At 49.3% G+C, this 23821-nt stretch overlaps 21 non-coding genes and 1 pseudogene across 21 annotated transcripts; all 22 read left to right on the top strand.

Annotated features, from left to right (window-relative positions):
• The first annotated feature begins 246 nt into the window (after positions 1-246).
• LOC122991199 lies at positions 247-437 on the top strand. The gene has a single exon (XR_006405615.1). It is a non-coding gene; the product is annotated as a U2 spliceosomal RNA (small nuclear RNA).
• An 883-nt stretch (positions 438-1320) lies between these two features.
• On the top strand, positions 1321-1427 carry LOC122991390. The gene has a single exon (XR_006405788.1). It is a non-coding gene; the product is annotated as a U6 spliceosomal RNA (small nuclear RNA).
• A 387-nt stretch (positions 1428-1814) lies between these two features.
• On the top strand, positions 1815-1930 carry LOC122991308. The gene has a single exon (XR_006405711.1). It is a non-coding gene; the product is annotated as a U5 spliceosomal RNA (small nuclear RNA).
• An 815-nt stretch (positions 1931-2745) lies between these two features.
• LOC122991152 lies at positions 2746-2936 on the top strand. The gene has a single exon (XR_006405571.1). It is a non-coding gene; the product is annotated as a U2 spliceosomal RNA (small nuclear RNA).
• Positions 2937-3819: 883 nt separating this feature from the next.
• LOC122991389 lies at positions 3820-3926 on the top strand. The gene has a single exon (XR_006405787.1). It is a non-coding gene; the product is annotated as a U6 spliceosomal RNA (small nuclear RNA).
• A 387-nt stretch (positions 3927-4313) lies between these two features.
• LOC122991307 lies at positions 4314-4429 on the top strand. Its single transcript, XR_006405710.1, has one exon. It is a non-coding gene; the product is annotated as a U5 spliceosomal RNA (small nuclear RNA).
• Positions 4430-5232: 803 nt separating this feature from the next.
• Positions 5233-5424, top strand: LOC122991240. Its single transcript, XR_006405656.1, has one exon. It is a non-coding gene; the product is annotated as a U2 spliceosomal RNA (small nuclear RNA).
• Positions 5425-6298: 874 nt separating this feature from the next.
• On the top strand, positions 6299-6405 carry LOC122991388. Its single transcript, XR_006405786.1, has one exon. It is a non-coding gene; the product is annotated as a U6 spliceosomal RNA (small nuclear RNA).
• Positions 6406-6792: 387 nt separating this feature from the next.
• LOC122991306 lies at positions 6793-6908 on the top strand. The gene has a single exon (XR_006405709.1). It is a non-coding gene; the product is annotated as a U5 spliceosomal RNA (small nuclear RNA).
• Positions 6909-7719: 811 nt separating this feature from the next.
• Positions 7720-7910, top strand: LOC122991150. The gene has a single exon (XR_006405569.1). It is a non-coding gene; the product is annotated as a U2 spliceosomal RNA (small nuclear RNA).
• An 874-nt stretch (positions 7911-8784) lies between these two features.
• On the top strand, positions 8785-8891 carry LOC122991387. The gene has a single exon (XR_006405785.1). It is a non-coding gene; the product is annotated as a U6 spliceosomal RNA (small nuclear RNA).
• A 387-nt stretch (positions 8892-9278) lies between these two features.
• LOC122991305 lies at positions 9279-9394 on the top strand. The gene has a single exon (XR_006405708.1). It is a non-coding gene; the product is annotated as a U5 spliceosomal RNA (small nuclear RNA).
• An 811-nt stretch (positions 9395-10205) lies between these two features.
• LOC122991149 lies at positions 10206-10396 on the top strand. The gene has a single exon (XR_006405568.1). It is a non-coding gene; the product is annotated as a U2 spliceosomal RNA (small nuclear RNA).
• Positions 10397-11270: 874 nt separating this feature from the next.
• On the top strand, positions 11271-11377 carry LOC122991386. The gene has a single exon (XR_006405784.1). It is a non-coding gene; the product is annotated as a U6 spliceosomal RNA (small nuclear RNA).
• Positions 11378-11764: 387 nt separating this feature from the next.
• Positions 11765-11880, top strand: LOC122991304. Its single transcript, XR_006405707.1, has one exon. It is a non-coding gene; the product is annotated as a U5 spliceosomal RNA (small nuclear RNA).
• Positions 11881-12691: 811 nt separating this feature from the next.
• Positions 12692-12882, top strand: LOC122991213. The gene has a single exon (XR_006405629.1). It is a non-coding gene; the product is annotated as a U2 spliceosomal RNA (small nuclear RNA).
• An 883-nt stretch (positions 12883-13765) lies between these two features.
• Positions 13766-13872, top strand: LOC122991385. Its single transcript, XR_006405783.1, has one exon. It is a non-coding gene; the product is annotated as a U6 spliceosomal RNA (small nuclear RNA).
• A 387-nt stretch (positions 13873-14259) lies between these two features.
• On the top strand, positions 14260-14375 carry LOC122991303. Its single transcript, XR_006405706.1, has one exon. It is a non-coding gene; the product is annotated as a U5 spliceosomal RNA (small nuclear RNA).
• An 811-nt stretch (positions 14376-15186) lies between these two features.
• On the top strand, positions 15187-15377 carry LOC122991212. The gene has a single exon (XR_006405628.1). It is a non-coding gene; the product is annotated as a U2 spliceosomal RNA (small nuclear RNA).
• Positions 15378-16251: 874 nt separating this feature from the next.
• On the top strand, positions 16252-16358 carry LOC122991382. The gene has a single exon (XR_006405781.1). It is a non-coding gene; the product is annotated as a U6 spliceosomal RNA (small nuclear RNA).
• Positions 16359-16745: 387 nt separating this feature from the next.
• On the top strand, positions 16746-16861 carry LOC122991302. The gene has a single exon (XR_006405705.1). It is a non-coding gene; the product is annotated as a U5 spliceosomal RNA (small nuclear RNA).
• Positions 16862-23311: 6450 nt separating this feature from the next.
• Positions 23312-23487, top strand: LOC122991251 (annotated as a pseudogene).
• Positions 23488-23821: the final 334 nt, after the last annotated feature.

The raw sequence follows: 23821 nt of genomic DNA, 5'->3' as shown, positions 1-23821 counted from the left end.
TTTCGATTTTGCACGTGTATGTGTCTGTAAAGCACGTTGTGACTGTGTGTTTTAAAAAGTGCTGTATGAACAAAAGCTCACTTACTTACTTATTTACTTACTTACTTACTTACTTACCTACTTACCAAGGAGCTCCTGGGCGGAGCTGCCAAGCGGCAGTCGTTCTTGCGGTCGTTTGAAACGACTGCACCACGACGAGCCAGAACTGTGCAGGATGTGGGGCGGGGCAGCAAACAGCAAGGGTTCATCGCTTCTCGGCCTTTTGGCTAAGATCAAGTGTAGTATCTGTTCTTATCAGTTTAATATCTGATACGTCCTCTATAAGGGGACAACATATTAAAAGGATTTTTTGCACTTGGAGTTGAAAAAGGGGCTTGCTCCGTTCACTCCACGCATCGACCCGGCATTGCAGTGCCGCTGGGAACGGTGCACTCTTCTCTCTGCTTTGTGGAATGCCAATTACTCAGAAGAAATGCAGCAGCCTCCTCAGTCTGTCCGTCTCAGATGGCTGCATATCAGCCATGACAACTGGGGCAAAAGTGCGGCGTGCAATGTAGAGTGACACAGAGTGAGATTTGCACCTCTGATTTGATTAGCAGACAAACATGACAGAGAGGGAACGTTGCCGTGTTGCAAATAGCTGCGAAATACACGTGGAATCTGCACAGCATTTTCCCTGCGTTTGTCCTCACTGGAGTGTCTGCGGCCACCTGCCTACTTTTGTTGTCTGGTAGCCCGCGTCTGAAAACCAATCCTCAGCATTGCGGCGGGGTATGTCAATCACAGGTTCCTGCTCTCTGACAAAGTTTCTTGCCGGTTACATGTAGAATATATATATTGTGCATACCGAACGCGACATTCTCAAGAATGTCGTTGGCTCGGCCTTACCCGAAAAAGGGCCTCGAGTAAAACTTTGACCCAATGGGCCATCTAGTCCGGCACCCCCTGCTGGCTTTCAGAGAAGGGCGACAACCAAGGTCGGACACACGCCACAGGCAGATGCTCAGAGCCGTCCTGTCATGCGTCATAGGAGTGGATGCTTAGCTTTGGGGCCCAAATGAAGCCTCCTGCGTGACAGACAAATTGTGCGTGGCCCCCTCATTTGGCACCAGGCCATTTCTGGCCTTACCCACTTTGTGATTTTCACAAGCATGCGCGAAGAAGTAGCAGGCAGTTGATAGCAACTGAAAACACAGCGATGTCAACGACAGAAAGGCCCCATCCCTCGCGCTTGTCGTGCTTATCCTCCAGACTGCACCGCGGTCAAGGGGCCATCCTGCCCACGGGGTAGTAAAAGGGAAGCAGCGCCTGAGGACTTGTGTGCTTGCTACGGCAGCACGTATGAAAAATTGGATTCGATACAGAGAAGATTAGCATGGCCCCTGCGAAAGGATGACACGCAAAATCGTGAAGCGTTTCCACATTTTGATCCGCTTCTGATGTCTCCTGCTCCTCTCCAGCGCCTGAGGGGGACGGTAGTACTTTGGCTGCATTTCCTGGTCTTCTTTGTCGCGTTTGACCTCGTGGATAGGCAGCTTCCTAGTACTGGTTATCCGGGTGGCCAATGTTAGGCTCGGGGAGGCCAGCTAAGGAAAATATGTCCCCGGCGTGTAGAACCTGCTTCGTAGTACAGGCCCCAGAAGGTCTAGTGGCAACGACGTGACAGACGAGCAATCCCGGCGCCCAAAACTCTCTGAAGCGCAGTGCGGGGTAGGGGAATGGGTGTGGCCCGGGAGGCGTGAGTGAGGCTCACCGTGAAGGTTGTGGCTGGGACGACTGGGCTCCTTCGGCTGCTGTCGAGGAGCGGGCCGTACTTACTCTGGTTTCTCTTCATAACGTACAAGTCTTTCGCCTTTTACTAAAGACTTCCGTGGAGAGGAACACCCACGAGTTAAATCTATTTTTGGCAGGCTTTGCAGTTTGGCAGAGCCTCGTGTGTTTGTGAAAAGCAAAAACAGCTGTCCGTAACAAGATGTGTGGGAGCACCGATCCTTGTCACCGCTGCTACTCAGTTCATCGGCCCGCTTCACCCCAACGTTTAAGTCCACGGCCAAAGGTCTTCTAAAGGTATCACCTTCGACCAGTATACGACGCTTGACCGTCCCGTTAATGAGCTTGTCCAGTCCTGTTTTCCTCAGTTAAGAAATATTGCAAAAAGAAGACCTATATTGTCCCCCGTTGTTCTTGAACAATGAATCCACGCGTTCATTTTCTCCCGGTTAGGCTACTGTAACTCCCTCTACACCTGCCTCGGTCAGTCTTCTTTGAAACGTTTACAGTTAATTCAAAATACAGCAGCTAGACTTCTAACCAGAACTAGCCGTAGGTCCCACATTAACCCTGTTGTGGGGCGTCCCTCCCTCAAAGACGCCTCAAAGGCCATTGACGTCCGCAAGCCTTTCTGCATACCTCCCTTCTTCTTCCCGTGTCCTGTTTTATTTCATTTTGGTTGATTTCTCTCTGTGTCGTGTTTGTCTGTTTTATTAATCCATCTGTTTCGATTTTGCACGTGTATGTGTCTGTAAAGCACGTTGTGACTGTGTGTTTTAAAAAGTGCTGTATGAACAAAAGCTCACTTACTTACTTATTTACTTACTTACTTACTTACTTACTTACCTACTTACCAAGGAGCTCCTGGGCGGAGCTGCCAAGCGGCAGTCGTTCTTGCGGTCGTTTGAAACGACTGCACCACGACGAGCCAGAACTGTGCAGGAGGTGGGGCGGGGCAGCAAACAGCAAGGGTTCATCGCTTCTCGGCCTTTTGGCTAAGATCAAGTGTAGTATCTGTTCTTATCAGTTTAATATCTGATACGTCCTCTATAAGGGGACAACATATTAAAAGGATTTTTTGCACTTGGAGTTGAAAAAGGGGCTTGCTCCGTTCACTCCACGCATCGACCCGGCATTGCAGTGCCGCTGGGAACGGTGCACCCTTCTCTCTGCTTTGTGGAATGCCAATTACTCAGAAGAAATGCAGCAGCCTCCTCAGTCTGCCCGTCTCAGATGGCTGCATATCAGCCATGACAACTGGGGCAAAAGTGCGGCGTGCAATGTAGAGTGACACAGAGTGAGATTTGCACCTCTGATTTGATTAGCAGACAAACATGACAGAGAGGGAACGTTGCCGTGTTGCAAATAGCTGCGAAATACACGTGGAATCTGCACAGCATTTTCCCTGCGTTTGTCCTCACTGGAGTGTCTGCGGCCACCTGCCTACTTTTGTTGTCTGGTAGCCCGCGTCTGAAAACCAATCCTCAGCATTGCGGCGGGGTATGTCAATCACAGGTTCCTGCTCTCTGACAAAGTTTCTTGCCGGTTACATGTAGAATATATATATTGTGCATACCGAACGCGACATTCTCAAGAATGTCGTTGGCTCGGCCTTACCCGAAAAAGGGCCTCGAGTAAAACTTTGACCCAATGGGCCATCTAGTCCGGCACCCCCTGCTGGCTTTCAGAGAAGGGCGACAACCAAGGTCGGACACACGCCACAGGCAGATGCTCAGAGCCGTCCTGTCATGCGTCATAGGAGTGGATGCTTAGCTTTGGGGCCCAAATGAAGCCTCCTGCGTGACAGACAAATTGTGCGTGGCCCCCTCATTTGGCACCAGGCCATTTCTGGCCTTACCCACTTTGTGATTTTCACAAGCATGCGCGAAGAAGTAGCAGGCAGTTGATAGCAACTGAAAACACAGCGATGTCAACGACAGAAAGGCCCCATCCCTCGCGCTTGTCGTGCTTATCCTCCAGACTGCACCGCGGTCAAGGGGCCATTCTGCCCACGGGGTAGTAAAAGGGAAGCAGCGCCTGAGGACTTGTGTGCTTGCTACGGCAGCACGTATGAAAAATTGGATTCGATACAGAGAAGATTAGCATGGCCCCTGCGAAAGGATGACACGCAAAATCGTGAAGCGTTTCCACATTTTGATCCGCTTCTGATGTCTCCTGCTCCTCTCCAGCGCCTGAGGGGGACGGTAGTACTTTGGCTGCATTTCCTGGTCTTCTTTGTCGCGTTTGACCTCGTGGATAGGCAGCTTCCTAGTACTGGTTATCCGGGTGGCCAATGTTAGGCTCGGGGAGGCCAGCTAAGGAAAATATGTCCCCGGCGTGTAGAACCTGCTTCGTAGTACAGGCCCCAGAAGGTCTAGTGGCAACGACGTGACAGACGAGCAATCCCGGCGCCCAAAACTCCCTGAAGCGCAGTGCGGGGTAGGGGAATGGGTGTGGCCCGGGAGGCGTGAGTGAGGCTCACCGTGAAGGTTGTGGCTGGGACGACTGGGCTCCTTCGGCTGCTGTCGAGGAGCGGGCCGTACTTACTCTGGTTTCTCTTCATAACGTACAAGTCTTTCGCCTTTTACTAAAGACTTCCGTGGAGAGGAACACCCACGAGTTAAATCTATTTTTGGCAGGCTTTGCAGTTTGGCAGAGCCTCGTGTGTTTGTGAAAAGCAAAAACAGCTGTCCGTAACAAGATGTGTGGGAGCACCGATCCTTGTCACCGCTGCTACTCAGTTCATCGGCCCGCTTCACCCCAACGTTTAAGTCCACGGCCAAAGGTCTTCTAAAGGTATCACCTTCGACCAGTATACGACGCTTGACCGTCCCGTTAATGAGCTTGTCCAGTCCTGTTTTCCTCAGTTAAGAAATATTGCAAAAATAAGACCTATATTGTCCCCCGTTGTTCTTGAACAATGAATCCACGCGTTCATTTTCTCCCGGTTAGGCTACTGTAACTCCCTCTACACCTGCCTCGGTCAGTCTTCTTTGAAACGTTTACAGTTAATCCAAAATACAGCAGCTAGACTTCTAACCAGAACTAGCCGTAGGTCCCACATTAACCCTGTTGTGGGGCGTCCCTCCCTCAAAGACGCCTCAAAGGCCATTGACGTCCGCAAGCCTTTCTGCATACCTCCCTTCTTCTTCCCGTGTCCTGTTTTATTTCATTTTGGTTGATTTCTCTCTGTGTCGTGTTTGTCTGTTTTATTAATCCATCTGTTTCGATTTTGCACGTGTACGTGTCTGTAAAGCACGTTGTGACTGTGTGTTTTAAAAAGTGCTGTATGAACAAAAGCTCACTTACTTACTTATTTACTTACTTACTTACCTACTTACCAAGGAGCTCCTGGGCGGAGCTGCCAAGCGGCAGTCGTTCTTGCGGTCGTTTGAAACGACTGCACCACGACGAGCCAGAACTGTGCAGGAGGTGGGGCGGGGCAGCAAACAGCAAGGGTTCATCGCTTCTCGGCCTTTTGGCTAAGATCAAGTGTAGTATCTGTTCTTATCAGTTTAATATCTGATACGTCCTCTATAAGGGGACAACATATTAAAAGGATTTTTTGCACTTGGAGTTGAAAAAGTGGCTTGCTCCGTTCACTCCACGCATCGACCCCGGCATTGCAGTGCCGCTGGGAACGGTGCACCCTTCTCTCTGCTTTGTGGAATGCCAATTACTCAGAAGAAATGCAGCAGCCTCCTCAGTCTGCCTGTCTCAGATGGCTGCATATCAGCCATGACAACTGGGGCAAAAGTGCGGCGTGCAATGTAGAGTGACACAGAGTGAGATTTGCACCTCTGATTTGATTAGCAGACAAACGTGACAGAGAGGGAACGTTGCCGTGTTGCAAATAGCTGCGAAATACACGTGGAATCTGCACAGCATTTTCCCTGCGTTTGTCCTCACTGGAGTGTCTGCGGCCACCTGCCTACTTTTGTTGTCTGGTAGCCCGCGTCTGAAAACCAATCCTCAGCATTGCGGCGGGGTATGTCAATCACAGGTTCCTGCTCTCTGACAAAGTTTCTTGCCGGTTACATGTAGAATATATATATTGTGCATACCGAACGCGACATTCTCAAGAATGTCGTCGGCTCGGCCTTACCCGAAAAAGGGCCTCTTTGACCCAATGGGCCATCTAGTCCGGCACCCCCTGCTGGCTTTCAGAGAAGGGCGACAACCAAGGTCGGACACACGCCACAGGCAGATGCTCAGAGCCGTCCTGTCATGCGTCATAGGAGTGGATGCTTAGCTTTGGGGCCCAAATGAAGCCTCCTGCGTGACAGACAAATTGTGCGTGGCCCCCTCATTTGGCACCAGGCCATTTCTGGCCTTACCCACTTTGTGATTTTCACAAGCATGCGCGAAGAAGTAGCAGGAAGTTGATAGCAACTGAAAACACAGCGATGTCAACGACAGAAAGGCCCCATCCCTCGCGCTTGTCGTGCTTATCCTCCAGACTGCACCGCGGTCAAGGGGCCATTCTGCCCACGGGGTAGTAAAAGGGAAGCAGCGCCTGAGGACTTGTGTGCTTGCTACGGCAGCACGTATGAAAAATTGGATTCGATACAGAGAAGATTAGCATGGCCCCTGCGAAAGGATGACACGCAAAATCGTGAAGCGTTTCCACATTTTGATCCGCTTCTGATGTCTCCTGCTCCTCTCCAGCGCCTGAGGGGGACGGTAGTACTTTGGCTGCATTTCCTGGTCTTCTTTGTCGCGTTTGACCTCGTGGATAGGCAGCTTCCTAGTACTGGTTATCCGGGTGGCCAATGTTAGGCTCGGGGAGGCCAGCTAAGGAAAATATGTCCCCGGCGTGTAGAACCTGCTTCGTAGTACAGGCCCCAGAAGGTCTAGTGGCAACGACGTGACAGACGAGCAATCCCGGCGCCCAAAACTCCCTGAAGCGCAGTGCGGGGTAGGGGAATGGGTGTGGCCCGGGAGGCGTGAGTGAGGCTCACCGTGAAGGTTGTGGCTGGGACGACTGGGCTCCTTCGGCTGCTGTCGAGGAGCGGGCCGTACTTACTCTGGTTTCTCTTCATAACGTACAAGTCTTTCGCCTTTTACTAAAGACTTCCGTGGAGAGGAACACCCACGAGTTAAATCTATTTTTGGCAGGCTTTGCAGTTTGGCAGAGCCTCGTGTGTTTGTGAAAAGCAAAAACAGCTGTCCGTAACAAGATGTGTGGGAGCACCGATCCTTGTCACCGCTGCTACTCAGTTCATCGGCCCGCTTCACCCCAACGTTTAAGTCCACGGCCAAAGGTCTTCTAAAGGTATCACCTTCGACCAGTATACGACGCTTGACCGTCCCGTTAATGAGCTTGTCCAGTCCTGTTTTCCTCAGTTAAGAAATATTGCAAAAATAAGACCTATATTGTCCCCCGTTGTTCTTGAACAATGAATCCACGCGTTCATTTTCTCCCGGTTAGGCTACTGTAACTCCCTCTACCCCTGCCTCGGTCAGTCTTCTTTGAAACGTTTACAGTTAATCCAAAATACAGCAGCTAGACTTCTAACCAGAACTAGCCGTAGGTCCCACATTAACCCTGTTGTGGGGCGTCCCTCCCTCAAAGACGCCTCAAAGGCCATTGACGTCCGCAAGCCTTTCTGCATACCTCCCTTCTTCTTCCCGTGTCCTGTTTTAATTCATTTTGGTTGATTTCTCTCTGTGTCGTGTTTGTCTGTTTTATTAATCCATCTGTTTCGATTTTGCACGTGTATGTGTCTGTAAAGCACGTTGTGACTGTGTGTTTTAAAAAGTGCTGTATGAACAAAAGCTCACTTACTTACTTATTTACTTACTTACTTACTTACTTACCTACTTACCAAGGAGCTCCTGGGCGGAGCTGCCAAGCGGCAGTCGTTCTTGCGGTCGTTTGAAACGACTGCACCACGACGAGCCAGAACTGTGCAGGAGGTGGGGCGGGGCAGCAAACAGCAAGGGTTCATCGCTTCTCGGCCTTTTGGCTAAGATCAAGTGTAGTATCTGTTCTTATCAGTTTAATATCTGATACGTCCTCTATAAGGGGACAACATATTAAAAGGATTTTTTGCACTTGGAGTTGAAAAAGGGGCTTGCTCCGTTCACTCCACGCATCGACCCGGCATTGCAGTGCCGCTGGGAACGGTGCACCCTTCTCTCTGCTTTGTGGAATGCCAATTACTCAGAAGAAATGCAGCAGCCTCCTCAGTCTGCCCGTCTCAGATGGCTGCATATCAGCCATGACAACTGGGGCAAAAGTGCGGCGTGCCATGTAGAGTGACACAGAGTGAGATTTGCACCTCTGATTTGATTAGCAGACAAACGTGACAGAGAGGGAACGTTGCCGTGTTGCAAATAGCTGCGAAATACACGTGGAATCTGCACAGCATTTTCCCTGCGTTTGTCCTCACTGGAGTGTCTGCGGCCACCTGCCTACTTTTGTTGTCTGGTAGCCCGCGTCTGAAAACCAATCCTCAGCATTGCGGCGGGGTATGTCAATCACAGGTTCCTGCTCTCTGACAAAGTTTCTTGCCGGTTACATGTAGAATATATATATTGTGCATACCGAACGCGACATTCTCAAGAATGTCGTCGGCTCGGCCTTACCCGAAAAAGGGCCTCTTTGACCCAATGGGCCATCTAGTCCGGCACCCCCTGCTGGCTTTCAGAGAAGGGCGACAACCAAGGTCGGACACACGCCACAGGCAGATGCTCAGAGCCGTCCTGTCATGCGTCATAGGAGTGGATGCTTAGCTTTGGGGCCCAAATGAAGCCTCCTGCGTGACAGACAAATTGTGCGTGGCCCCCTCATTTGGCACCAGGCCATTTCTGGCCTTACCCACTTTGTGATTTTCACAAGCATGCGCGAAGAAGTAGCAGGAAGTTGATAGCAACTGAAAACACAGCGATGTCAACGACAGAAAGGCCCCATCCCTCGCGCTTGTCGTGCTTATCCTCCAGACTGCACCGCGGTCAAGGGGCCATTCTGCCCACGGGGTAGTAAAAGGGAAGCAGCGCCTGAGGACTTGTGTGCTTGCTACGGCAGCACGTATGAAAAATTGGATTCGATACAGAGAAGATTAGCATGGCCCCTGCGAAAGGATGACACGCAAAATCGTGAAGCGTTTCCACATTTTGATCCGCTTCTGATGTCTCCTGCTCCTCTCCAGCGCCTGAGGGGGACGGTAGTACTTTGGCTGCATTTCCTGGTCTTCTTTGTCGCGTTTGACCTCGTGGATAGGCAGCTTCCTAGTACTGGTTATCCGGGTGGCCAATGTTAGGCTCGGGGAGGCCAGCTAAGGAAAATATGTCCCCGGCGTGTAGAACCTGCTTCGTAGTACAGGCCCCAGAAGGTCTAGTGGCAACGACGTGACAGACGAGCAATCCCGGCGCCCAAAACTCCCTGAAGCGCAGTGCGGGGTAGGGGAATGGGTGTGGCCCGGGAGGCGTGAGTGAGGCTCACCGTGAAGGTTGTGGCTGGGACGACTGGGCTCCTTCGGCTGCTGTCGAGGAGCGGGCCGTACTTACTCTGGTTTCTCTTCATAACGTACAAGTCTTTCGCCTTTTACTAAAGACTTCCGTGGAGAGGAACACCCACGAGTTAAATCTATTTTTGGCAGGCTTTGCAGTTTGGCAGAGCCTCGTGTGTTTGTGAAAAGCAAAAACAGCTGTCCGTAACAAGATGTGTGGGAGCACCGATCCTTGTCACCGCTGCTACTCAGTTCATCGGCCCGCTTCACCCCAACGTTTAAGTCCACGGCCAAAGGTCTTCTAAAGGTATCACCTTCGACCAGTATACGACGCTTGACCGTCCCGTTAATGAGCTTGTCCAGTCCTGTTTTCCTCAGTTAAGAAATATTGCAAAAATAAGACCTATATTGTCCCCCGTTGTTCTTGAACAATGAATCCACGCGTTCATTTTCTCCCGGTTAGGCTACTGTAACTCCCTCTACACCTGCCTCGGTCAGTCTTCTTTGAAACGTTTACAGTTAATCCAAAATACAGCAGCTAGACTTCTAACCAGAACTAGCCGTAGGTCCCACATTAACCCTGTTGTGGGGCGTCCCTCCCTCAAAGACGCCTCAAAGGCCATTGACGTCCGCAAGCCTTTCTGCATACCTCCCTTCTTCTTCCCGTGTCCTGTTTTATTTCATTTTGGTTGATTTCTCTCTGTGTCGTGTTTGTCTGTTTTATTAATCCATCTGTTTCGATTTTGCACGTGTATGTGTCTGTAAAGCACGTTGTGACTGTGTGTTTTAAAAAGTGCTGTATGAACAAAAGCTCACTTACTTACTTATTTACTTACTTACTTACTTACTTACCTACTTACCAAGGAGCTCCTGGGCGGAGCTGCCAAGCGGCAGTCGTTCTTGCGGTCGTTTGAAACGACTGCACCACGACGAGCCAGAACTGTGCAGGAGGTGGGGCGGGGCAGCAAACAGCAAGGGTTCATCGCTTCTCGGCCTTTTGGCTAAGATCAAGTGTAGTATCTGTTCTTATCAGTTTAATATCTGATACGTCCTCTATAAGGGGACAACATATTAAAAGGATTTTTTGCACTTGGAGTTGAAAAAGGGGCTTGCTCCGTTCACTCCACGCATCGACCCGGCATTGCAGTGCCGCTGGGAACGGTGCACCCTTCTCTCTGCTTTGTGGAATGCCAATTACTCAGAAGAAATGCAGCAGCCTCCTCAGTCTGCCCGTCTCAGATGGCTGCATATCAGCCATGACAACTGGGGCAAAAGTGCGGCGTGCAATGTAGAGTGACACAGAGTGAGATTTGCACCTCTGATTTGATTAGCAGACAAACATGACAGAGAGGGAACGTTGCCGTGTTGCAAATAGCTGCGAAATACACCTGGAATCTGCACAGCATTTTCCCTGCGTTTGTCCTCACTGGAGTGTCTGCGGCCACCTGCCTACTTTTGTTGTCTGGTAGCCCGCGTCTGAAAACCAATCCTCAGCATTGCGGCGGGGTATGTCAATCACAGGTTCCTGCTCTCTGACAAAGTTTCTTGCCGGTTACATGTAGAATATATATATTGTGCATACCGAACGCGACATTCTCAAGAATGTCGTCGGCTCGGCCTTACCCGAAAAAGGGCCTCTTTGACCCAATGGGCCATCTAGTCCGGCACCCCCTGCTGGCTTTCAGAGAAGGGCGACAACCAAGGTCGGACACACGCCACAGGCAGATGCTCAGAGCCGTCCTGTCATGCGTCATAGGAGTGGATGCTTAGCTTTGGGGCCCAAATGAAGCCTCCTGCGTGACAGACAAATTGTGCGTGGCCCCCTCATTTGGCACCAGGCCATTTCTGGCCTTACCCACTTTGTGATTTTCACAAGCATGCGCGAAGAAGTAGCAGGCAGTTGATAGCAACTGAAAACAAAGCGATGTCAACGACAGAAAGGCCCCATCCCTCGCGCTTGTCGTGCTTATCCTCCAGACTGCACCGCGGTCAAGGGGCCATTCTGCCCACGGGGTAGTAAAAGGGAAGCAGCGCCTGAGGACTTGTGTGCTTGCTACGGCAGCACGTATGAAAAATTGGATTCGATACAGAGAAGATTAGCATGGCCCCTGCGAAAGGATGACACGCAAAATCGTGAAGCGTTTCCACATTTTGATCCGCTTCTGATGTCTCCTGCTCCTCTCCAGCGCCTGAGGGGGACGGTAGTACTTTGGCTGCATTTCCTGGTCTTCTTTGTCGCGTTTGACCTCGTGGATAGGCAGCTTCCTAGTACTGGTTATCCGGGTGGCCAATGTTAGGCTCGGGGAGGCCAGCTAAGGAAAATATGTCCCCGGCGTGTAGAACCTGCTTCGTAGTACAGGCCCCAGAAGGTCTAGTGGCAACGACGTGACAGACGAGCAATCCCGGCGCCCAAAACTCCCTGAAGCGCAGTGCGGGGTAGGGGAATGGGTGTGGCCCGGGAGGCGTGAGTGAGGCTCACCGTGAAGGTTGTGGCTGGGACGACTGGGCTCCTTCGGCTGCTGTCGAGGAGCGGGCCGTACTTACTCTGGTTTCTCTTCATAACGTACAAGTCTTTCGCCTTTTACTAAAGACTTCCGTGGAGAGGAACACCCACGAGTTAAATCTATTTTTGGCAGGCTTTGCAGTTTGGCAGAGCCTCGTGTGTTTGTGAAAAGCAAAAACAGCTGTCCGTAACAAGATGTGTGGGAGCACCGATCCTTGTCACCGCTGCTACTCAGTTCATCGGCCCGCTTCACCCCAACGTTTAAGTCCACGGCCAAAGGTCTTCTAAAGGTATCACCTTCGACCAGTATACGACGCTTGACCGTCCCGTTAATGAGCTTGTCCAGTCCTGTTTTCCTCAGTTAAGAAATATTGCAAAAATAAGACCTATATTGTCCCCCGTTGTTCTTGAACAATGAATCCACGCGTTCATTTTCTCCCGGTTAGGCTACTGTAACTCCCTCTACCCCTGCCTCGGTCAGTCTTCTTTGAAACGTTTACAGTTAATCCAAAATACAGCAGCTAGACTTCTAACCAGAACTAGCCGTAGGTCCCACATTAACCCTGTTGTGGGGCGTCCCTCCCTCAAAGACGCCTCAAAGGCCATTGACGTCCGCAAGCCTTTCTGCATACCTCCCTTCTTCTTCCCGTGTCCTGTTTTAATTCATTTTGGTTGATTTCTCTCTGTGTCGTGTTTGTCTGTTTTATTAATCCATCTGTTTCGATTTTGCACGTGTATGTGTCTGTAAAGCACGTTGTGACTGTGTGTTTTAAAAAGTGCTGTATGAACAAAAGCTCACTTACTTACTTATTTACTTACTTACTTACTTACTTACCTACTTACCAAGGAGCTCCTGGGCGGAGCTGCCAAGCGGCAGTCGTTCTTGCGGTCGTTTGAAACGACTGCACCACGACGAGCCAGAACTGTGCAGGAGGTGGGGCGGGGCAGCAAACAGCAAGGGTTCATCGCTTCTCGGCCTTTTGGCTAAGATCAAGTGTAGTATCTGTTCTTATCAGTTTAATATCTGATACGTCCTCTATAAGGGGACAACATATTAAAAGGATTTTTTGCACTTGGAGTTGAAAAAGTGGCTTGCTCCGTTCACTCCACGCATCGACCCGGCATTGCAGTGCCGCTGGGAACGGTGCACCCTTCTCTCTGCTTTGTGGAATGCCAATTACTCAGAAGAAATGCAGCAGCCTCCTCAGTCTGCCTGTCTCAGATGGCTGCATATCAGCCATGACAACTGGGGCAAAAGTGCGGCGTGCAATGTAGAGTGACACAGAGTGAGATTTGCACCTCTGATTTGATTAGCAGACAAACATGACAGAGAGGGAACGTTGCCGTGTTGCAAATAGCTGCGAAATACACCTGGAATCTGCACAGCATTTTCCCTGCGTTTGTCCTCACTGGAGTGTCTGCGGCCACCTGCCTACTTTTGTTGTCTGGTAGCCCGCGTCTGAAAACCAATCCTCAGCATTGCGGCGGGGTATGTCAATCACAGGTTCCTGCTCTCTGACAAAGTTTCTTGCCGGTTACATGTAGAATATATATATTGTGCATACCGAACGCGACATTCTCAAGAATGTCGTTGGCTCGGCCTTACCCGAAAAAGGGCCTCGAGTAAAACTTTGACCCAATGGGCCATCTAGTCCGGCACCCCCTGCTGGCTTTCAGAGAAGGGCGACAACCAAGGTCGGACACACGCCACAGGCAGATGCTCAGAGCCGTCCTGTCATGCGTCATAGGAGTGGATGCTTAGCTTTGGGGCCCAAATGAAGCCTCCTGCGTGACAGACAAATTGTGCGTGGCCCCCTCATTTGGCACCAGGCCATTTCTGGCCTTACCCACTTTGTGATTTTCACAAGCATGCGCGAAGAAGTAGCAGGCAGTTGATAGCAACTGAAAACACAGCGATGTCAACGACAGAAAGGCCCCATCCCTCGCGCTTGTCGTGCTTATCCTCCAGACTGCACCGCGGTCAAGGGGCCATCCTGCCCACGGGGTAGTAAAAGGGAAGCAGCGCCTGAGGACTTGTGTGCTTGCTACGGCAGCACGTATGAAAAATTGGATTCGATACAGAGAAGATTAGCATGGCCCCTGCGAAAGGATGACACGCAAAATCGTGAAGCGTTTCCACATTTTGATCCGCTTCTGATGTCTCCTGCTCCTCTCCAGCGCCTGAGGGGGACGGTAGTACTTTGGCTGCATTTCCTGGTCTTCTTTGTCGCGTTTGACCTCGTGGATAGGCAGCTTCCTAGTACTGGTTATCCGGGTGGCCAATGTTAGGCTCGGGGAGGCCAGCTAAGGAAAATATGTCCCCGGCGTGTAGAACCTGCTTCGTAGTACAGGCCCCAGAAGGTCTAGTGGCAACGACGTGACAGACGAGCAATCCCGGCGCCCAAAACTCCCTGAAGCGCAGTGCGGGGTAGGGGAATGGGTGTGGCCCGGGAGGCGTGAGTGAGGCTCACCGTGAAGGTTGTGGCTGGGACGACTGGGCTCCTTCGGCTGCTGTCGAGGAGCGGGCCGTACTTACTCTGGTTTCTCTTCATAACGTACAAGTCTTTCGCCTTTTACTAAAGACTTCCGTGGAGAGGAACACCCACGAGTTAAATCTATTTTTGGCAGGCTTTGCAGTTTGGCAGAGCCTCGTGTGTTTGTGAAAAGCAAAAACAGCTGTCCGTAACAAGATGTGTGGGAGCACCGATCCTTGTCACCGCTGCTACTCAGTTCATCGGCCCGCTTCACCCCAACGTTTAAGTCCACGGCCAAAGGTCTTCTAAAGGTATCACCTTCGACCAGTATACGACGCTTGACCGTCCCGTTAATGAGCTTGTCCAGTCCTGTTTTCCTCAGTTAAGAAATATTGCAAAAATAAGACCTATATTGTCCCCCGTTGTTCTTGAACAATGAATCCACGCGTTCATTTTCTCCCGGTTAGGCTACTGTAACTCCCTCTACACCTGCCTCGGTCAGTCTTCTTTGAAACGTTTACAGTTAATCCAAAATACAGCAGCTAGACTTCTAACCAGAACTAGCCGTAGGTCCCACATTAACCCTGTTGTGGGGCGTCCCTCCCTCAAAGACGCCTCAAAGGCCATTGACGTCCGCAAGCCTTTCTGCATACCTCCCTTCTTCTTCCCGTGTCCTGTTTTAATTCATTTTGGTTGATTTCTCTCTGTGTCGTGTTTGTCTGTTTTATTAATCCATCTGTTTCGATTTTGCACGTGTACGTGTCTGTAAAGCACGTTGTGACTGTGTGTTTTAAAAAGTGCTGTATGAACAAAAGCTCACTTACTTACTTATTTACTTACTTACTTACTTACTTACCTACTTACCAAGGAGCTCCTGGGCGGAGCTGCCAAGCGGCAGTCGTTCTTGCGGTCGTTTGAAACGACTGCACCACGACGAGCCAGAACTGTGCAGGAGGTGGGGCGGGGCAGCAAACAGCAAGGGTTCATCGCTTCTCGGCCTTTTGGCTAAGATCAAGTGTAGTATCTGTTCTTATCAGTTTAATATCTGATACGTCCTCTATAAGGGGACAACATATTAAAAGGATTTTTTGCACTTGGAGTTGAAAAAGTGGCTTGCTCCGTTCACTCCACGCATCGACCCGGCATTGCAGTGCCGCTGGGAACGGTGCACCCTTCTCTCTGCCTTGTGGAATGCCAATTACTCAGAAGAAATGCAGCAGCCTCCTCAGTCTGCCTGTCTCAGATGGCTGCATATCAGCCATGACAACTGGGGCAAAAGTGCGGCGTGCAATGTAGAGTGACACAGAGTGAGATTTGCACCTCTGATTTGATTAGCAGACAAACGTGACAGAGAGGGAACGTTGCCGTGTTGCAAATAGCTGCGAAATACACGTGGAATCTGCACAGCATTTTCCCTGCGTTTGTCCTCACTGGAGTGTCTGCGGCCACCTGCCTACTTTTGTTGTCTGGTAGCCCGCGTCTGAAAACCAATCCTCAGCATTGCGGCGGGGTATGTCAATCACAGGTTCCTGCTCTCTGACAAAGTTTCTTGCCGGTTACATGTAGAATATATATATTGTGCATACCGAACGCGACATTCTCAAGAATGTCGTCGGCTCGGCCTTACCCGAAAAAGGGCCTCTTTGACCCAATGGGCCATCTAGTCCGGCACCCCCTGCTGGCTTTCAGAGAAGGGCGACAACCAAGGTCGGACACACGCCACAGGCAGATGCTCAGAGCCGTCCTGTCATGCGTCATAGGAGTGGATGCTTAGCTTTGGGGCCCAAATGAAGCCTCCTGCGTGACAGACAAATTGTGCGTGGCCCCCTCATTTGGCACCAGGCCATTTCTGGCCTTACCCACTTTGTGATTTTCACAAGCATGCGCGAAGAAGTAGCAGGAAGTTGATAGCAACTGAAAACACAGCGATGTCAACGACAGAAAGGCCCCATCCCTCGCGCTTGTCGTGCTTATCCTCCAGACTGCACCGCGGTCAAGGGGCCATTCTGCCCACGGGGTAGTAAAAGGGAAGCAGCGCCTGAGGACTTGTGTGCTTGCTACGGCAGCACGTATGAAAAATTGGATTCGATACAGAGAAGATTAGCATGGCCCCTGCGAAAGGATGACACGCAAAATCGTGAAGCGTTTCCACATTTTGATCCGCTTCTGATGTCTCCTGCTCCTCTCCAGCGCCTGAGGGGGACGGTAGTACTCTGGCTGCATTTCCTGGTCTTCTTTGTCGCGTTTGACCTCGTGGATAGGCAGCTTCCTAGTACTGGTTATCCGGGTGGCCAATGTTAGGCTCGGGGAGGCCAGCTAAGGAAAATATGTCCCCGGCGTGTAGAACCTGCTTCGTAGTACAGGCCCCAGAAGGTCTAGTGGCAACGACGTGACAGACGAGCAATCCCGGCGCCCAAAACTCCCTGAAGCGCAGTGCGGGGTAGGGGAATGGGTGTGGCCCGGGAGGCGTGAGTGAGGCTCACCGTGAAGGTTGTGGCTGGGACGACTGGGCTCCTTCGGCTGCTGTCGAGGAGCGGGCCGTACTTACTCTGGTTTCTCTTCATAACGTACAAGTCTTTCGCCTTTTACTAAAGACTTCCGTGGAGAGGAACACCCACGAGTTAAATCTATTTTTGGCAGGCTTTGCAGTTTGGCAGAGCCTCGTGTGTTTGTGAAAAGCAAAAACAGCTGTCCGTAACAAGATGTGTGGGAGCACCGATCCTTGTCACCGCTGCTACTCAGTTCATCGGCCCGCTTCACCCCAACGTTTAAGTCCACGGCCAAAGGTCTTCTAAAGGTATCACCTTCGACCAGTATACGACGCTTGACCGTCCCGTTAATGAGCTTGTCCAGTCCTGTTTTCCTCAGTTAAGAAATATTGCAAAAATAAGACCTATATTGTCCCCCGTTGTTCTTGAACAATGAATCCACGCGTTCATTTTCTCCCGGTTAGGCTACTGTAACTCCCTCTACACCTGCCTCGGTCAGTCTTCTTTGAAACGTTTACAGTTAATCCAAAATACAGCAGCTAGACTTCTAACCAGAACTAGCCGTAGGTCCCACATTAACCCTGTTGTGGGGCGTCCCTCCCTCAAAGACGCCTCAAAGGCCATTGACGTCCGCAAGCCTTTCTGCATACCTCCCTTCTTCTTCCCGTGTCCTGTTTTAATTCATTTTGGTTGATTTCTCTCTGTGTCGTGTTTGTCTGTTTTATTAATCCATCTGTTTCGATTTTGCACGTGTACGTGTCTGTAAAGCACGTTGTGACTGTGTGTTTTAAAAAGTGCTGTATGAACAAAAGCTCACTTACTTACTTATTTACTTACTTACTTACTTACTTACCTACTTACCAAGGAGCTCCTGGGCGGAGCTGCCAAGCGGCAGTCGTTCTTGCGGTCGTTTGAAACGACTGCACCACGACGAGCCAGAACTGTGCAGGAGGTGGGGCGGGGCAGCAAACAGCAAGGGTTCATCGCTTCTCGGCCTTTTGGCTAAGACTGCGGTCGCCTCCTGTTGGTGGTAAAAATTCTTGCCTGTTGTGGCATTAATTTCTTACTACTGCTTGGGAGGATATTCTCTTCATTCCTAGTGTTAAGTATTTCAACTCCATTTGTAGTTGTACATCTTACACAAATAGGAATTCATTGGCTCAGAGGACTGTCTAACTGTACTCTGCGGTAAGTAACACCTTGACCAAGCCAAACAGAAAGGTAAGTCTCTTTTATTTTCCTTTACTTTGGTTGGTTTTAAGATATTTTAGTTATTTATTGGTATTTTTGGGCCTTTTAGCATATTTATTTGCACTTTTAAAGGTTTTAGTTGCTTTTAGTTGTTTTAACTGTCGCATGTCGGCCCCCCATGCCGGCATGCGGAGGCACCACAGTGTCCGTTTTATCTCCCAAGAGAGAGATGGAAAGCTTCTAGGGATGTCAAGACTAGACTTTTCCCGGAAGCTAGTTCAGAAAACATTGAACTTTAAACCAGAGGACCTGAATTGTATATTGACCTTGCCAAACAACAAAGGCTTTGATGTAAGCTTTCGATCTGCTGTTTTGCTAAGAGAGTTCTGGACACGCTTTGAAAATGTGAAACCCCAGTTTTCTGCTTTCAGTGTTGAGAAACTGACTGATAATGCTTTGAAAACGGTTAATGTTAGGATGTTCAATGAGACAGTGAATGCAGAGGACATTTGTTTGTGGCTGGGGAGATATTGCACTGTAAAAGTGAGAGATGAGGATGGCATCTGGAATTGCGCTTGGAGGGTCCCCATCCAACAATGGCAGGACCCCCAAGGCTTCCAGGGCTTGAAACATCTGCCATCCATGGTAGTTCTGGGAGAAAACAGGGGCAATATTCACTACCAGGGTCAGCCCAAGCTCTGCCGCAAGTGTGGTGAGCATGGGCACCTGGCAGAAGCATGCCAGCAGATTGTTTGTGGGAAATGTAGAGAAATTGGGCACACCTTTGAGGAGTGCTCCAATGGCAGACGGTGTAATCTTTGTGGAGAATCAAACCACCTCTTCAGAGATTGCCCCAAGTCTTTTGCCAACAAATTAAAGGCAGCAAAGCAAATTGAAAATGTGAAAAATGGCGGACAAGCTGAACTGTTAAGAGAGCTACCAGAAGAGGCTGGGCAGGAAAATTCAAATCTCCCGCCAAATCCTGTGATTGGAGGAGAGGAATCAGGTGAGGCGGGAGTGGGGGAGGGGCCTGCAACAGCCCCACCAGTGGAGAGTTCTGTGGAGGATGGGGTGATGCAGGCAGAGGGCGGAGCTAGCTCTGAATGTGAAGAAGTCCAATCACACGAAGACAGCGAGGATGCCCCCCTCCCCGCAGCCCAGCAATCAAAGAGGCCTGCATCAGAATTGTCCTCTGAGTCTCCTGTAGTCTCAGAGAAGAGGGGAAGAGTTGGGATTTTCTCAGACAGTTCATCTGTGGAGGAACCCAGAGTCTTCCCCTCCAGTTCACCAAATGAGGTCTCGTTTTTAACAATAGCTCTGCAATCAACCCCTAGAGACTCAAAATTAAATGTGACATTGTGTCCAAGGCCAACCCCCAGAGTCCGATCGGGGAATGGAGCTCAACCCCTTCACTCTTCACCAGTGGGAGTGAAGGAAGAGCTACATTCACAAGAAATTGCCTAACATTTGTTTTGCTTTTTAAAGGTATTTTAATGTTTTAATCTCCTTTTTAGTCTTTTAAAATTTCATACCTGTTGTTTTTAACCATACTCATGACACTCACCTTCTCAACCATCAATGTGAGAAGTGTGAAGTCGAGAGTTAGAGCCCAAAGTGTTTTATCCTTCCTTCATTCTTTTAAGTCAGATGTGTTTTTAATACAGGAATGTGGCCTACCGTTTTTAAAACAGTACAGACAGTGGGAGAATATGTGGCCAAAAGCATCAATATGGAGCGGGTCAAATCAAAACAAGAACGATGGAGTGGCCATTTTAATAAAAAATCCTCAAGTTCTGGTGAAGGGCAGCACTGTGGTGAGAGACGGTCGGGCACTTTTAACACATTTGACTTTTATGGGACAGGATTTTAACCTTTTAAATATTTATGGCTTTAATGAGAAGAATGACAGGTATGACCTTTTAGAAGACCTGCAGTTCCACATGCTAGGTAGGGTACCATTAGTTGTAGGGGGTGATTTTAACTGTATTTTAAGTAGAAATGATAGGAAAGGAGCAGGGGATAATTTTAAAGTGGATAAAACATCGGTTTTATTACAGGGCATTTGCAAGGATTTTAAACTCCAGGACTGTTTTAAAACCATGCATCCCAGAGAGGAAGGCTTCACCTGGTTCAGTGGTGATGGCACCAGAGCCTCTCGCATCGACTACATTTTTACACGGGACTGCCCACCAACCGATGCTAGATTGACCCCTGTTTTCTTCTCCGATCACCTAATGCTTTCCTGCACCCTTTCACTCTCTTCGGGTGTGACATTAGGAAGTGGTCTGTGGAAACTCAACTGCTCCCTGTTAGAAGATAAGGAGCTCATTAGTCAATACAGGGAGCAGTACCAAGAGTGGCAGACCCTTCAAGACTTTTACGATTCACGTGCACACTGGTGGGAAATAGTGAAGGGAAAGACCCAGACTTTCTTCAGAAAAGCAGGTAAGAGAAAAAAGAGTAAAGAAGACAGACGCATGATGGGACTGCAAAAAAGACTACAGCGCTATTTTAAACTAAATCAAAATGGAATGGATTTTAATGAGGAGATTAAACAAATTAAAACAGAGATGTCGGTTTTAGCAGAAATAAAAAGTAAGGGTGTCATTTTAAGGAGCAGGGAACGGGAAATAGAAGAGGGGGAGAAGTGCACTCGATATTTCTTCAAGAAAATTTTAAATAAAGGGGGGAACATTTTAAAACTAAGAAAAGACAATGGGTGCACGGCTAACACAATGGAAGAGATTAATGAAACGGTTGAAAATTTTTATGGAGAATTGTACAAGGAAAAAAACATTGAAATGGACACCATGACTGAAGTCTTAAAATTCATTGAAAACACAGTAAAGGACAGTGTGCTTTTATCCCAAGATTTTAGTATTTTTGAGTTAAATAAATGTCTTATGAGTTTTAAGAAAGGGAAGTCCCCAGGACAAGATGGACTTCCCTTGGAATTTTATTTGACTTTTTGGGACATTTTAGCACCTGACTTGCTTACTGTTTTTATGGATTTTGAGCGTTTTTACCGACTTCCTGACAGTTTTAGAGTAGGGATAGTGACTCTTCTTCACAAAAAGAAAGACAAGACTGACCTGAAGAACTGGAGACCTATCACACTTTTAAATTTTGACTGCAAACTTTTTAGTAAAGTTTTAGCATCACGTATGTCCTTGGTTTTAGAAGAGGTGATTCACCCGGATCAAGCCTGTGCCATCCCGGGGAGGAAGATCACCGACAGCCTCGTACTGATCCGAGACACCATCTGTTACGCGAGAGACAGAAACATCCGGCTAGTAGTACTCGATCTAGATTTTGAGAAAGCCTTTGATCGGGTCTCGCACCAGTACCTTTTCCAGGTACTGCTAAAAATGGGGTTCCCAGAGAGGTTTGTAGCTTGGGTGGGATTGCTGTACCGGGGCATTACCAGCAAATTCGTTGTTAACGGGCATCTGACAAAAGCAGTCGATATCAACTGCGGCGTCCGTCAGGGTTGTCCGTTATCTGCCCTCCTCTATGTCACCTGTATAGAACCACTGGCACAGGTCTTGAGAAGGGACCAACGAATCAATGGGGTGGGAGTTCCAGGGAGCGGGGGACTTGTCACCAAGTGTGTTTTATATATGGACGACGTGAACATTTTATGCACTGACCTTTTATCTGTCAACAGGACGCTGGACTTGACTGACTGGTTTGGACGGGCCTCTGGGTCTAAATTAAACAGAGGCAAGACCCAAGCCCAGTTTTATGGACCATGGACAGCGACTGAGACGACAGGACTCCCTTTGACTATGACCCAGACTGACCAGAAAATACTGGGGATTAAATTTGACAGGGAAGGGGGAGGTAGAACAAATTGGCCAGACGTGGTAGGGAAAGTACGGCAAAGACTAGGGTACTGGGGACTTAGAGGACTGACCATGGAAGGAAAGGTTTTAATCATTAAAGCAGTGATTTTACCTTTGCTTTTACTGATCAGTTCTGTTTTTATCCCACCTAGGAGAGTGCTTTTAGATCTGGACCGAGCCATCTTTTATTTTCTGTGGGGCTCGAAGTGGGAAAGGCTAAGAAGAGAGATCATGAAGAAGCCAAAAGAAAAAGGAGGAAAAGGAGTGCCCGATCTATATCTGTTTTTAGGAAGTAGATACACAACACTGCACCTCAAAATAGCTACAGACCCATCCGGAAACCCCAAGACAAAAGCAATGACGCGATTCTGGATGGGATCTTACCTCAGAAAGATGAAGTTTTTACCCACAGATCTTAAAGTGCCTGTGTCTTTTAACCTGCCACCGGTTTATGCTTTTATCCAGACGTTTTTAAAGCATTTTAACTTGGAGCAGGAGGAGTTGCATATTTTAACTAACCATCGGTCTCTGATTTCTGTTGTGCAGGAGCGGGAACCAGTGAGTCCAGTGCGCGGGCTCGCATTTGGCGAGCCCTCGACAGTTTGGCGCAACGTCAACCATTCCGCTCTTTCAAACAGACTCCGGGACCTGTCATGGATGGTGGCTCATGAGATCCTCCCAGTCAGGTCCGTTATGCACTCCCGGGGCATGTCAACGCTCTCAACCTGCCCCCGACCTGGTTGTGGCGCGCCTGAGTCGGTGAGGCATCTGCTCTGGGAGTGCAGTGCTGCCGTAGACCAGTGGGCAACAGCCGGCTCCTTACAATTCCCGTACTTGCCAGCAAGGGAGGTCCTCACAGCACAACTAGTGCTCTATGGGGTGAGCCAAACAGCGATAAAAAAGAATGACTTTGCCAAGCAGTGGCTCACCCTAGCTGCCATCAAAGACGCCATGTGGACCTCCAGAAACTTGCTGGTAAGAAAGCACATGCAGATCCCCCCCGTGGCTGTGATCCGGATGGCCGCAGCCACGGCCCAAGCGGCCGGAGCTGCTGGCGGCGGGCCTAGGACACAGCCACAAAGAAGCATCGCCTCTGTGCCCATTCGGAGGAAGGAGCCGGAGCTACACGCAAAAAGGTCAAAGCAGCGGCGGCCTGGCTCTCCGGGTGAGGCAGGTGGGAAGGAGCATCAGGGTGAGAGTCTCCTCTGAGCACCACGACAGGATCCCGAGAGACCCGTTGTTTGGGAGAGCGGAATGAGTCACCCTTGGTAGGGACTCACTGCGCTCCTGCACAAAGAAGGACCTGGCAAAAACATCTTAACGAAATGCACTCCTTTTTAAAGACTTTTAAAATGGACACTCAAAACATACTGTCATCCACATGAGAAGTGTTTTATGAATGGCTTTTACCTGTGACAATGCTGGTTTTATCTGTAATACCTCTTAAAACAAAAGTTTTATTGTTTTAAATGTGGTTTTACAGATCACACTGATTTATTTATTTATTTATGAATTGCATTTTCAAGGTAACTTTTATGTCATGAATATGAACAACTTTGATGAAATGTGTTTGAAATGAGTGTCAATAAATTTTTTCGAAAGAAAAAATCTGTTCTTATCAGTTTAATATCTGATACGTCCTCTATAAGGGGACAACATATTAAAAGGATTTTTTGCACTTGGAGTTGAAAAAGGGGCTTGCTCCGTTCACTCCACGCATCGACCCGGCATTGCAGTGCCGCTGGGAACGGTGCACCCTTCTCTCTGCTTTGTGGAATGCCAATTACTCAGAAGAAATGCAGCAGCCTCCTCAGTCTGCCTGTCTCAGATGGCTGCATATCAGCCATGACAACTGGGGCAAAAGTGCGGCGTGCAATGTAGAGTGACACAGAGTGAGATTTGCACCTCTGATTTGATTAGCAGACAAACATGACAGAGAGGGAACGTTGCCGTGTTGCAAATAGCTGCGAAATACACGTGGAATCTGCACAGCATTTTCCCTGCGTTTGTCCTCACTGGAGTGTCTGCGGCCACCTGCCTACTTTTGTTGTCTGGTAGCCCGCGTCTGAAAACCAATCCTCAGCATTGCAGCGGG

This window comes from Thunnus albacares, chromosome 10 (assembly GCF_914725855.1).
Source record: "Thunnus albacares chromosome 10, fThuAlb1.1, whole genome shotgun sequence".
NCBI lineage: Eukaryota > Metazoa > Chordata > Actinopteri > Scombriformes > Scombridae > Thunnus > Thunnus albacares.
This window is presented reverse-complemented; position numbering and strand designations above follow the sequence as displayed.